The sequence below is a fragment of the Canis aureus genome, chromosome 11, assembly GCF_053574225.1.
Source record: "Canis aureus isolate CA01 chromosome 11, VMU_Caureus_v.1.0, whole genome shotgun sequence".
NCBI classification, from domain to species: Eukaryota; Metazoa; Chordata; class Mammalia; order Carnivora; family Canidae; genus Canis; species Canis aureus.
In genome coordinates, this window is record NC_135621.1 from 5,509,168 (window position 1) to 5,523,186 (window position 14,019).

Below are 14,019 nucleotides of genomic sequence, written 5' to 3' on the forward strand. Positions count from 1 at the left end.
GGTGATGGGAAGCTTCTAATAGTTGTCTACTCAGTGATATGATATCCATTACTGGAACATCTTTTCAGCATATTATTTCACACAGTATAATATTTAACTATTTCATGCGAATGGTTAGTATACTGACTTAGTTTCTCAAGGATATATACCATAATTAAGAGTGTTTTAATTTATGATTACTCTTCTTTAACAGTAATTTCTAGCTACCAGCAGATAAGGTTTTTTCTTCATACCTTATCAATAAGTTAATTACATGAAGATATTTAAAAGTTTAATTGGTACTTCTATTTTAACATACTTTGCTTTAGTATCTTTAAGTGAAATAAGCAATAATTTCTCTGTGAAGAGAACTATACTAGAATGTTTCACAAGTATTTTCATAAATTGTGTTTTATATAATAGGTTTTCTCAAAAGAAGAACAATCATTACCATATATTGCATTTTGAAAATGAATGTACCCAGGTATCCCAGAAAACATAGATTATAATTATATATATATATTACTGATTTAAAATTGTCCCAGGCTTATAGAAATAGGAATATTGGGATCCCTGGGTGGCGCAGCGGTTTGGCACCTGCCTTTGGTCCCGGGCGCAATCCTGGAGACCCGGTTTCAAATCCCACGTCGGGCTCCCTGCATGGAGCCTGCTTCTCCCTCTGCCTGTGTCTCTGCCTCTCTGTCTCTCTCTGTGTGACTATCATGAATAAATAAATAAAATCTAAAAAAAAAAAAAATAGGAATATTGTTTCAAAGAAATCCAATTCAATAGGTTTTCAATGCAGGGCATTATTATTGTCTTCACATGAACTTTTATTGAAGAATTCTCACTGGGAAATAAGTAGACATTAACAGAGTCCAGGCTATGAAAAATCCATTTAGGCCACTTTGAATATCATGCTAGATGTTATTAGACATTTATAAAGTGATGCATGTTGACACTCAGGAGTTCTGATTTATTTTAAATAATAAAAATACAACTTTCCATGAAAATTTGATGCAATATAGGAATTACTCTGAAAATTCAGTTTCTCTAATTTAAAAAGTTCCAACTGAATTATACCTTCCAGTAGAAATACTCATAAAATTGTCAGCTTGTGTCAGCAAGTTGCATGAGAAAGATGATGTAAATTTTCAAATAAACCTAATTTAACACACTATTTATAGCAACATTTTAAAAAATATATTTTATTTATTTATTCATGAGAGACACAGAGAGAGGCAGAGACATAGGCAGAGGGAGAAGCAGGCTCCATGCAGGGAGCCCGATGTGGGATTCAATCTGGCTCTGAGCCAAAGGCTCAACCACTGAGCCACCCAGGTGTCCCTATAGCAACTTTCCTTAAAATGATATTCCTAATCTTCTATTTCTCACATTCACATTTTAAGAAACCCCATTCTGATGAGATATGTGTTAATAAATGTTATAGCTATATATGTTTAATAACTATTAAATTGATTTTGGTAAATGTTACTATACCTTAGCAACTACATTTTACTAAATCCAAATTCTTATGGGGTATTCCTTTCAATATATACACCCCACCAAACTTATACACTGATCGCTATAGACTGATAGACAATGTATTAGTTCAGTCTCTGGTTTGTTTCAGGATTGGGAAAAAAAAAACAGTCCTCATCTTCTTAATTGTCATTTGGGAAAGAGTCCAAATTATATATTGAATAAATGATTTACAAAATGTTTGTTTTCTACATTCTGTTTCCTTTGAAGAATAAAACTCGTGGACTAGAATTAAAAAATTTGAACTCAGGGATCCCTGGGTGGCGCAGCGGTTTGGCGCCTGCCTTTGGCCCGGGGCGCGATCCTGGAGACCCGGGATCGAATCCCACGTCGGGCTCCCGGTGCTTGGAGCCTGCTTCTCCCTCTGCCTGTGTCTCTGCCTCTCTCTCTCTCTCTGTGACTATCATGAATAAATAAATAAAATCTTAAAAAAAAAAATAAAAATAAAAAAAAATAAAAATAAAAAAATTTGAACTCTAGCCCCAGAATCATCTTAATAGATTATTTTGAAAAAATAACTTTTGCTTTCTGTGCTTTCCCTTTACCTATAAGTGACAACCACATCTGTCCTTTCTAACTCATAGTCTTTTGATGATAAAATTATTTTAAGGGTCAAATCAGTATCTATGACTGATTAAAGGAGGCATTGGCATGGTCCCTTAAGGTTTTGTTGTTTTATCACTGTTTCAATGATAAAAAAGGAGAAGACAATCTTTGGGATATATGTTCAATTTTTACATACTTCTGGTAAACAAGAGGAGAATAATGGCATATGGATATTTTTTAATGTGTTTATGTTGCACTGGAAAAGAGTGGATAGATTTTTTGTTTTATGCAATGCAGACTGTGTAATTTAGACCACAACTTACACATAAGACAATTCTATATAAAATATTTCAAATACCTTCTCTAGAATACTAAAGAGCTAACAGCTGTACTCTGACAGTGACAACAGATTGACAGCTGTCTCCTCAATAACAAAAGAAGTCAAAAGACAGAAATAATTTATCAATAGGCTGAAACTAAGCATTTTTACCATAACCTAAAAGAATCTCCATTAGAATGAGACCTGCAGAGGCACCTGGGTGGCTCAGTCCATTAGGCATCTGCCTTTGGCTCAGGTCATGGTCCCAGGGTCCTGGGATCGAGCCCCACATCAGGCTTGCTGTTCAGAGCCTGCTTGTCCTTTTCCCTCTGCCCGCCACTCTTCCTGCTTGTGCTCTCTCTCTCTCTCTCTCCTTCTCTCTCTCATAAATAAATGAATAAATAAATATGTAAAGTCTTTAAAAAATGAGACCTGCAATAAAGACAGTCTCACACCAAAAATGTAAGAATTCAGTACTAGCAGACTGATGCTAAAGGAAATTCTACTAAATGACAAGTTAATAATGCATGGGGGGCAAAAATAGAGTGCAAAAACTACTGAATATGTGGAACAACTAAGTTAACATTGGCTTGTAAACTAATAATAGATATAGCAATAAAAATAGTAATGTTTCATGGGATTTAAAAGTGTAAGTGTAGTATTAGCCCAGAGATATGAAATAGATCAGTAGGTTAGAGAATCTAGTAACAGACTCGGTGATGAATACACACTTGGCATATGACAAAGGTGGTTTTGCATAACAGTGCAACAATAAATGGTCCTCAGACAATCGATTGGAAAAAAATGAAATAGGACCCTACTCCACAATGCCAATATTTATAGAACTAAATGTAGAAGGGAAAATGATAGACAAGAGAGACTTTAGAAGATAATAAAGAATATCTTCATAATATTAGGACAGGAAAATATTTCTAAGAGAGGACATAAAAATAAAGAATGATAAAGAGAAGATTTATGAATTCAGTTACATTAAAAGTAAAAACTTCTATTAAGGGCATCATTGGGGGTGTAAGGATGCAAATCACATAACAGGAGAACATACAGCATATATAACTGACAAAGGGCTTGTATCCAGAACATGTAGAGAATGTCTACAAATCTTAAATAGAAAAAGGCAAGCCAATGGAAAAATAGGAAAGATGAAGAAAAGAAAATATGTAATTGGCTGATCTATACATTAAAGGTACAACCTCATTATAAATCAGGGAAATTAAAATTAAATTCATAATGAATTATCACTGTGCAGGCACCAAAATGGATATCATAGAAATAGCGGATGACACCAAGCATTAGAAAGAATGTGCAGCAACAGGAATTCCTACAAGGCTCCTAGGAATATAAACTGACACAACTACTTTGTAAAAAGCATCCTGAAATTATCTAAAGTTGAAAATATGCAAAGCCTAAGGCAAGCAAATCTATTCCTATACATTGAGCTGTGGAAATTATGGGCATATGGCGCACTAGGAAATAAACATGAATAGGTGGCTAGCAGTATTGTAGGAGTGAAGAATCCATCAATAGCAAAATAGATAAATATGTTTTGATTCATTCATACAATGGAATCAAATAAAAGGAATGAATGGACTTGAAACATCATTGGCAAAATTGTAAAAGCAGTACAGAACAATGGAATTCGAACATGGAAGAAATACATGTATTTCTGGATGATTTAATTTGTATAAAGTTTTAAAATAGCAAAAATCAAGTTATGGTGCTTAGGAATGCATTTTTGGGGCATAGAAATATACAGCAAAACAAGGAAGTGATTACATAAAAGTCAAGAATGGGAGGTGTGGAGTGGAAAACGAAATTGGGGGAACTCTGGGAACTCACAATATTCTCTTGACCCGGGTAGTTCAGTTGCTGTTCACTTTTTAATAATTTGAAACTGTATACATTTTTGTTTTTGTATAATTTTTCTTGTGTAAAGAACATTAAAAATAAGAGAAGGAGTCCAAAGTGGAGTCACTTATGCAAAGCCCTCATCAGCAAGCTGTGGCTTGACTTAATTGTGGTTTCAGTTCTCCTAGGAATGGAATCATAAGCCAGATACTCAGGAATCATATGATAGATCCCTGCCGTTCCCCAAAGGAAAGTAACCATGAAATAACCAACTTCTGTTTTGCCTGGTATAACTTCCTTGTCCCTGCTCCCTTCTGCCTGTGAAAGTCTTTCATTTTAGACAGCTCCTTGGAGTTCCTTTCTCTCTGCAGGATTAGATGCTACCTGACTCATGAATCATTGAATAAAGCCAATGAGATCTGTAAAATTTATTCAGTTAATTTTTTTAGCAGTCAAAATAACATTTTTCTTTATCTTTCAAGGCATCATAATCCATCTGCTCCTACCTCCATGAAAATTCCTTATTTAAGGGGTTTCTGCTCCTCCATATCCCTCAAATATACATCTTATCCATGGTTCCATCCTTGAGCCGCTTTTTTTTTCTCTGTTTTCCTTGATAACCCCATCCTTTCTAGTGATTAAAATCACCTACATATCACTGATTCCCAAACATAGTCCTTATTTCTGTTGTTCTCTTTGCATGCTGGATATTTCCACCCAATTCCTCAATTTCCCATTTCCAAAAAGGAATACATAAATTTTCTATTCTGAATCAGAATTTCTTACATACCTGATTTGGGTGAACAGTATAATTATGCATGTTGTGATTCAAGTAGAAATCTTGAATCGTTTAGCTCGTTTTTCTCCTTCAGCATTTTCAACCTCCCCTTCTATACACACACACACACACACACACACACACACACAGACCATCATCATCATCATTGTCATCATTCTTACCTGCAGTCTCCAAATAATTTTGTTCTCTATAATACTGCCAAAATTCCCTTCTTAAAAATCAAGCCTGAATATATATTTGCCTGCTTAATGTTCTCTACTACAACATAATTCTTCTACTTGACAGAGAATTTTTAAGTCAGCATGTAACAACCCAGTTACATCTGGTTTTATACTTTGTTTACATGTCTGTCTCTACCAGAATATAAATTCCTCAAGAACCACTGATAGACTTCAATCCTCAGAATAATCATTATCAAATATAAGAAATATTTATGGAATGGATGCATTCTTTGCATGGCTCTTTGCTATAGACTGACCATGCTTTAGAGCAGGAATTATTAATATAGAGTCCTTGGATCCCCATGGAGTCCATGGATAAAATTTGTGGGTCAGCAAACTTGGTTCAAAAAATATTTACTTGGGCAGCCCAGGTGGCTCAGCGGTTTAGCGCCGCCTTTGGTCCAGGGCCTGATCCTGGAGACCCAGGATAGAGTGCCACATTGGGCTCCCTACATGGAGCCTGCTTCTCCCTCTGCCTGTGTCTCTGCCTCTCTCTCTCTCTCTCTCTCTCTCTGTTTCTCATGAACAAAAATAAATAAAAATTTAAAAAAAGAAGATAAAGGCTAGACTGGATTTTTTTAAAAAAGTAAAAAATTAAGTAAAGTAAAAAATTCAATCTGCACTAACCTCTGGCTAAAGTTAGCATTGTCTTCAAACCAGTTGTACCTATAATTTTGACACTATAAAATCATAGATTTATTCATATTATATATGAATTATTAGAGGTATATTGAATATCTTAAGCCCATAACTACTTTAGAATATGGTCATTATTAGATCCATGCTATTCCATTCTATGTAATCTGTTAATAATCATATGCATATATTACTGTGTGAAAACTTATATTTTCATAAATGTATTCCAAAGTAATACATCCTTTGCATTTTATTTTCTTTTTTTCATTACTCATGAAAACCTGAGAAAGAAGGGTCCTGTGGGCTTCAACAGATGGCCAAATGGTCCACTCCACCAAAAATGTTTGGAATCACTGTTTAAAAAATGAAATAAACAGAACACACCATTAAGAGATTTATTTTGATTCTTCAATTAAATAAACAGCTTTCTTGCTATTCACAAAATCACTAAGAATGGACCAATAAATCAGTTTAGTAAAAACTCCCCAAACCTCAAACGATGTGAAGACCAGCAACATAAGCAGAAAAGAGGGGGAATTATTATCAATGTCTGCTCAAGGAGACAACCAGAGGCATGAGTAGAAAGAAAGAAAAAAACATAGAACTAACATTAAAATACAAGAATCTATAACAAAGACTAAAAAACCTTCATATAGTTGAAATGAATGGACGTTGAACTATTTAACTAGAATGTCTAAATCTGGGCAGCCTGGGTGGCTCAGTGGTTTAGTGCTGCCTTCAGCCCAGGGCGTGATCCTGGAGACTCTGGATCGAGTCCCACGTCGGGCTCCCTGCATGGAGCCTGCTTCTCCCTCTGCCTGTGTCTCTGCCTCTCTCTCTCTCTTTCTCTCTCTCTGTCTCTCATGAATAAACAAATAAAAAATCTTAAAAAAAAATAGAATGTCTAAATCTCCTAGAAAATACATAGCAGAAAGATAAAAACATCACCAAAGATAATGGTTTGCTGAGATAGTTAAACAAAGAAGATCTGAAGCACTTAGGAAGAGTACAGATAAAGACCAAAAAAAAACAAAAAACAAAACAAAACAAAAAAACAGGTATAACTTGTAAGTTAGTGAATTGTTATAAATTCTACATAGAAGAGAATTTCATTGTCACATATCAAGTCATAATTATATAGTTTCCTTAAGTAAAAATGTTACTAATTTTATGTATTTAATTGAACTTGTTAGGAAATTCACCTTCAGTTTTATTGTCATTATCGTCATATTTCGAATTTCCTACTTTAGTCTTTGGTAGGTTTTATTCACATTCCAAGTACAGATTAACCACATTAAGCATCTGTTACCTACCCTATTTACTACCACCTAGTGATACAGCATTTTTGACTCTTTTTACTTGTGTCTCTTACTACCAAGCAGAACAGAGAAAGAGGTGGGAATATGGATTCACCCAATGAAGCAGAGACCATTTCAAAACCACTGGGAAAATATGACTGACGGTGCTGTTCTGACATGGAAAGGTGCCATAAATATCACAAGATACCTTGAGTATAATTCTGCGTCTGAGAGGCCCTGTGTTAATGACTGAGGAAAACGAGAAAAAGCAGATACCATCAGTACCCTCATGAACTTACCATCTTGGTAGAAGGCAAATTCAATCAAATCACAACATATAATCTGATCTGACGAGTGCTATGAACAGCATAAAGGGAAGATGAATGGTATGGAACAAGGAGAATTAACCTGGTCTGGATCCCCAAGGAAATGATCTCTGTGCTAAGATCTGAGTGATGAGGGGGCTGGGGGATGAGGGTGGAAAATCAGAGGAGGAGGCAATACAGACTCAAGATGGCAGAGAACTGATATGGCCCAGAAATGGAGGCTCATCAATGATGCGCACTGAGCATGTAGTATTAGTCTACTTCTCTGTATGACAGGATCATGGTATTAGTTAGGAACTGCTAGTATCCCATGTCAGAAATAATAAGAACTTGAAGAGGGAAGTTTAATTTCCTCTCAAAAAAAAAAAAAAAAACCAACAACAACAACAACAACAACTGAGATAGGAAGTCCTGATTTGATGTAGCCCAGTTATCTTCGATCTTTGTGTACATTCATAGATTTTGGCTTCTCCTTTTGTCATCCCTCGGTCTAGGATGAGTTCCTGAGTTCCAGCCACACTGTCCACATTCCAGGCAAGATAAAGGAAGATTGAGAAAAGAAAAAAAAGGACAAAACAAGGTCTATCTCCTATTAAGGAGCTTCCGCCAAAGACTAGGACTAAAAAACTTCCATTTATGTTTCATTGGCAGGAATTTAGCAACATGGTGTCACCTAGTTGCAAGGAAGCCTAGAAAGCATAGTTTTTTTCAGCTGAGCACATTCTCACCTCATCAAATAAAATAGGGTTTCTCTTATTAAGGCAAATGGAGGGAGTAGATATCGGGTAGGGAATTAGCAATTCCTGCAAAAGACACATTAATAGTTTTTTAGTCTAACTGAAATGGAAACCATTAAGAGATTTATGTTTTTAATTACTATACTTTCCTACCTTTTTCTCTATAAGAAGTCGTCCTCGATTCCTTCAACCGTAAGAAATTGCCTCATCCACCCTAGCCTGAATTGCTATACTGCTTGATCTAGACTTCTAGCCAGTCATTTCTAGCTACCGTGAGTTATAATTATTTATATAAATGTTCTAATTAGATTATCTACTAGGTGGTAAAGTTCTCCAAGGCAAGGCTTCTCATTCATTTTTGTTCCTACAACCTAAAAGAGCATAGCACTATTACTTATTGGGTAATAGTTCAAACTCTAGAATCACACAGTCTTGAGTTACTAGATGTTACTGATTTGCTACGTGACTTGAGCACAGCCCCTAAAATTTATATGCTTTTTTCCTTACTTGCAAAATTTAGTAAAAGTCTTTCTCTTGTGTTTATTCTAAACATTAAATGAGATAATGTATATAAATATTTAATATAGTTCTTGATACATAGGGAGCACTTAGAAAATATCTATTGTTTCCATTTTCCCAGGACAAAATAAAGCCTCTGTATGTATCTGTTGAATTACTGATTCTGTCTTTGAGATCACATACGGATCTGGTTGGTAAAAAGCACAAAAGAGGCCATATCTAGTTAGTCACAGGAGAAGTGTCTTAAAATACAATACAATCAAGTATTTCTGCTTCAAGGTACATTGAATAATTACCTATTCAGATTTTAACTTACAAGGAATAGCTGTCGATTATTACCCAGCAGTTTATTCTTATGCATATAAAATGACATTCATGAGATAATATCAGATAGGGAAGGCATAGGGACAGCTGTATTTGAAAATTTACCCAGAATATTGCAATATTTCCATCTGTAAATGAATAATAAATTGAAACGCAAGACTAAGGCTAATTATATCTGTAATTTAGGAAATGAAAATAAGAAATATTAAACATAATTATTCAAATTAAATCAATTGGGACTGAGAATGAATGGGTTTATGAACTGTTTATTGTTCTAAATAGCAATCTTTTCTATTAGCAGATGTTTTCTACAAAATAGATAGCAGATAATTATTTTCATCCAACTCTGGACTCTAGTCGTTATAGATCACCCTCCTTTGATTCTCATGTTGAAACACTACATGAAAGATTATGACTTAGGCAAGTAATATTGCATACTTGAATTTTTTTTCCTCAGCCTACTGAAAGATATAAAAACATAGGACCCCCCCTCCCCCAATTTCCAAATCACCTTCTCCTGTTATATTTACTTTTGGCTAGATGGGAAATGCAATATGAACTATTGCCATTGTGGAAATGCAAACATTAGCTGTATTTCTTTCTCAGAAGGACTTCCCCAAAAGAAAGTTATTGTATTACTTTGGGTGGGGAGTGGAGGCATTACTTTAAATGAATGTGCATGGCATTTAAAATGCCACACGTGCTTTACACGGTTTCTCTTTACACTTCACCTTCTTAAACCTCCGGTCTCTTAGAAGACTTTAACATAATATTGATAATACCAGGGTTCTTGCCGAGGGTGAAATGCTGAAGGAGAAATAAGATTGGAGGTAGGGAAATCACTTAGAAGAGTATACCAATCATTGAGGTGTGGCTTGATGAAGTCTTGAGTTTCTGTTATCTAAAAATAAACTTTTTATCCTTTATAGCTTTTTAGTTCAAGTTCTAGTAGTAAAGGTTTTTCTCATCAAATGGACTCACAATTCAATGAAGCAGTAAGCCATTCAAATCTGAAACTTACAGGGAGAAAGTAGGTGATAATACTCAGAGTTACTAGAGTTGAAACATAAATTCATTTGATTTCATGAGTCCTGGAGCGTCTATGTGATTACTCAGTTCAAGTGGGGAATCTTCGAGAACCGTAAAGCAGTGAACTCTGAGGGAAAAAGGATCTAGCTTGACTGCTTGGAAAAGACAGAAGGTGAAGCTCTGGAAGTAGGTGATGTGGAAGCTGGATTAACACATCATGTCATGCAGCAGCAGAAATTCTATTTAGGTGAATGCAAGATGTTCCAGAAGATGTGAGGGAGCTATTTCCTGAGCGGTTATCCTGATGTCTCTACATTGGAGTTAGCCTAAAATACCAGGCACGATCATGAAGGGGGATAGTTAAGAGAAAGAAAAAAAAAAAAGTTACAGAGTGGGAAAAAAAAAAAAAAAGTTTAAAACTACAAAACAAAAACCCAGACTGGGTGTTGTCAAGGGCTTGGAGTAGAAGCAGTGGATTAACTACACATTTGTCAAAACTCATTAGACTATTTTCATAAAAAAGTGTGAATTTTCCTGAGCATTTATACCTCATTAAACTTGAACAAAAAATATTCAAAACAAACATTATTTGCTTAGAAAGGTGAACATGATGGGGCAATTGGGTGGCTGGCTTAGTTGGTTAAGTGGCCAGCTCTTGATTTTGGCTCAGGGTCCTGGGATGTAACCCTGCATGGGGCTCCATGCTCAGTAGGGAGTCAGTAGGGAGAGATTCTCTCTCTCCTTCTCCCATTGCCTGCTCCCCTGATCATTCTTTCTCTCTAAAATAAGCAAATCTTGAAGAAGAGGAAGAGGAAGAAGAAGAAGAAGAAGGAGAAAAAGAAGAAGGGGGAGGGGGAGGAGGAGGAGAAGGAGGAGGAGGAGGAGGAGGAGGAGGAGGAGGAGGAGAAGGAGAAGAAAGAAGAAGAAGAAAAGAAAGGTAGACATGCTAATAGAAGCCAAAAAGGAAAAAAAAAATGTATGTGAGAGATTTAATCCACAACAATTTTAAATTACAGCATGTGGATTAAGAGGTGACCAGAGTTTAAAAAGAGGAAGGGAATGGGAAATTGCATATTAATTTGATTTTGTCATTGCTGGGTCAGTGATACCGTGTATTCTTTATGTGCAGGATTTTCACACAGTTCTGTATCTTGAACGTGGATCCTGATGGCAGAGGTAAGGAGACATGGGGAGATGGTGCTCGGTGTGCCCCTCTATACTGGTATGTCCCTGGATTTTCCAGGAGCTAACAGTGATGCTGTGTTTAGTTAATGAGGTGTTTCCTAGAGAAAGGAAAGGGGAGTAAGAAAGATTGGGCAGATGAAGAAATCCTGCTGTGATGAGCTCCGCAGGGCCTTGGCCAATTTGACACAGAGTTCTGGAGAGAACTCGGGTAATCCTCGGGGGCATCTACTGGTCTTCCCGTCCTTAGCTGTGATAGTAAAGCCCCAGCTGCCCAAAGTATCCGGTGGTGGGGCACCCTGCCCCGCTCCTGCCTCACTCCATCAGCAGGTGCTGGTGAAACAGTGTGCACAGCTGAGGCCCACCCTGAAGAAGCTCACCCTGAGGCTGTCTGGCTCTGGCTACTGCACTCCCTGAAGCAAGTCATTACTTGAAGGGCAGCTGGCTGATGCACCTTCGCATTTATCACTGCTCATCCTTTGTACCACTGCCATAGACTTCCCCATATATGTTCAAGCATCAGCTCCCGGTGGAGCATGGACTGGCAGGCCTCTCTTCTGGGAGGGACACTTGGAAGTAGGAAGTTAGTGACACAAATGACAGGTCCTGAAATGGCAGTTGTGCTTGGAGCCTCAGCTGATCCTCAGTTGTGAGCTTCTTCCTCCATTATACCCTCTAGGTTTCCCTCCACCTTCGCTTCCCTTCTGCTTATATTAGGGACTCGTCTAGTGGTGTGAACCAGACCCTCACCGCAACAGGCTTGAGTCCCTGCTCACTGAGCCCTTCTCAGTCTGGGGTTGATGTACCCGTCTACTGTCCCCTTTGGGTCAGGGGTTATCAACAGATGCCAGTGTGGATCACCGGAGTTCCACATGTATCATCTCTCTGCCCCTAGTGCATTGAAAGAAGCCCTATGGCCCCTTGATGATCAGAGTCAATTATTCCTGCAAAGAAAGTTATTTCTTTTCTTTCATGTTTGTCCCCGGACATAAAGAACCCAGAATGGCCAGGCACCAGCTCTAGGTTATCATTGAAGGAGATACTGGCAGTGGCCCTTGAAGAACATGTGTCCTCTTTGGGAACCAGCACATCAAACATTGTAGGGCCCAGAGCTATTGGGGACAAAAGCACAAGGTCATTGAGAATGATCATAAGTGGGGCTACTTTTCCTTCTACTCTCTGATTCTGGGTCCCACATGTTCTTTACTTGGGGAATATAGCATCATCAAAGAGTACTCAACTTTTTTTTTTTTTTTTTAAGATTTTATTTATTCCTGAGAGACACAGAGAAAAAGAGAGGCAGAGACTCAGGCAGAGGGAGAAGCAGGCTCCATGCAGGGAGCCCGACATGGGACTCGATCCCAGGACCCCAGGATCATGCCCTGGGCTGAAGGCAGGCGCTAAACCGCTGAGCCACCCAGGGATTTCCCAAGAGTACTCAAGTTAATGTATATACTACACTCTGGAGGATGGCACCTCATCCTGTGAACTGTTGCCTCACAGCTGCCACTCCGGCTGCGTCCTCCACAGTCTGTTAGGCCAGAAACCTTCTAGTGCTGTAAGTCTACCATAGATAACATGGTCTGTTTCCTTTGTTGTAAAGGGCATTCCCTGATCTGTTACATGGGATCACATGCTTGTAGATCAGACCCTCTGTAAGCCTTCAGTTGGCAATGGTGGCTGAGGTCCTGAATGCAGAGAGGACAAACCCATATGGCAAATATGCTGGCTCGTCATGACTGAAGGGGCCCAACATGGTCCACCTGATACGGTTGGCTGGTCTCCATAAGGAATTGTGTCACACCAGCCCTCAGCACTGGTCTCTGTTAGCGACAGATTGACAACTTGGCAGAAGCAGTACCTCAATCAGCCCTAGGGAGTCGGGAGTCAGAGTCCAGGCATGACCTCCATTTCCATCTCATGGCTGCTTTCTTTATGTGCTATTATAACTTCACTCGAGGGGCCAACGAAAGAACCTAGCTGTCATCATCCTGCTGGTCACTCGGAGCACCTGATTGTTCAGTAACTGTTCTGTGGCAAATGCTCCCCTGGGGCCATTAGCAAGCAGACTGAACATTTTTACACTTTACGGCCACTATCCTATGTTTATCCATGTGCCTGCACTCCAGACATTTTTGTCCCCAGCCTTCCAATCTTTTTCTTTCCAGGCCTCTGAGCAGAAGCCAGGTCTCTTGCTACTGCCTACGAATCTGTTTATATTCTAACTGTGACCCACAAGTTTGTCTACACAATGTGGATGACCAGATGTCCCACCTGAAACTTTTCCTATTAGCAGGGCTTCCCCTCATCACTGTCTTTCAAGGCTGCCCGTGAATGGATCTGTAACACAACTGTCCATGTTGAGTGGATCTATCCATAAACCAAGTTTTACCTTTTATTTCCTCCTTCACTGAACTGAATGGCCCCATACAGCCATAAGTGTGGGTGAAGGGAAGTGTGCTGAAGTAGCAGCGGTGGATCCCATGAGAGTCTGGGCTAACTGCTCCTATAATTTGCTTGTACCCTCTGGTGCTGCTTATGCTTGGTTTCAGATGCACCATTGCTATTTTATAGTAGATTGTTCCTGGGTTTACCTGACCTTATAACCTGGTAGGGCTGCTAGGACTAAGCTGATTCCTGGCAATCTCATCTGCATAGTCATTGGAAGTCCCACAAAGAGGCATTCTATCTTTAAC

At 38.2% G+C, this 14,019-nt stretch overlaps 1 long non-coding RNA gene across 1 annotated transcript in view; it reads left to right on the plus strand.

The window, feature by feature from the left end:
- LOC144323306 (uncharacterized) overlaps positions 1–14,019 on the plus strand; it is a 132,827-nt gene that overhangs the window by 112,634 nt on the left and 6,174 nt on the right. Inside the window, exon 2 of the long non-coding RNA XR_013388720.1 lies at positions 11,271–11,317. This is a non-coding gene — a long non-coding RNA (uncharacterized LOC144323306). The remainder of the gene's footprint in view (positions 1–11,270; positions 11,318–14,019) is intronic.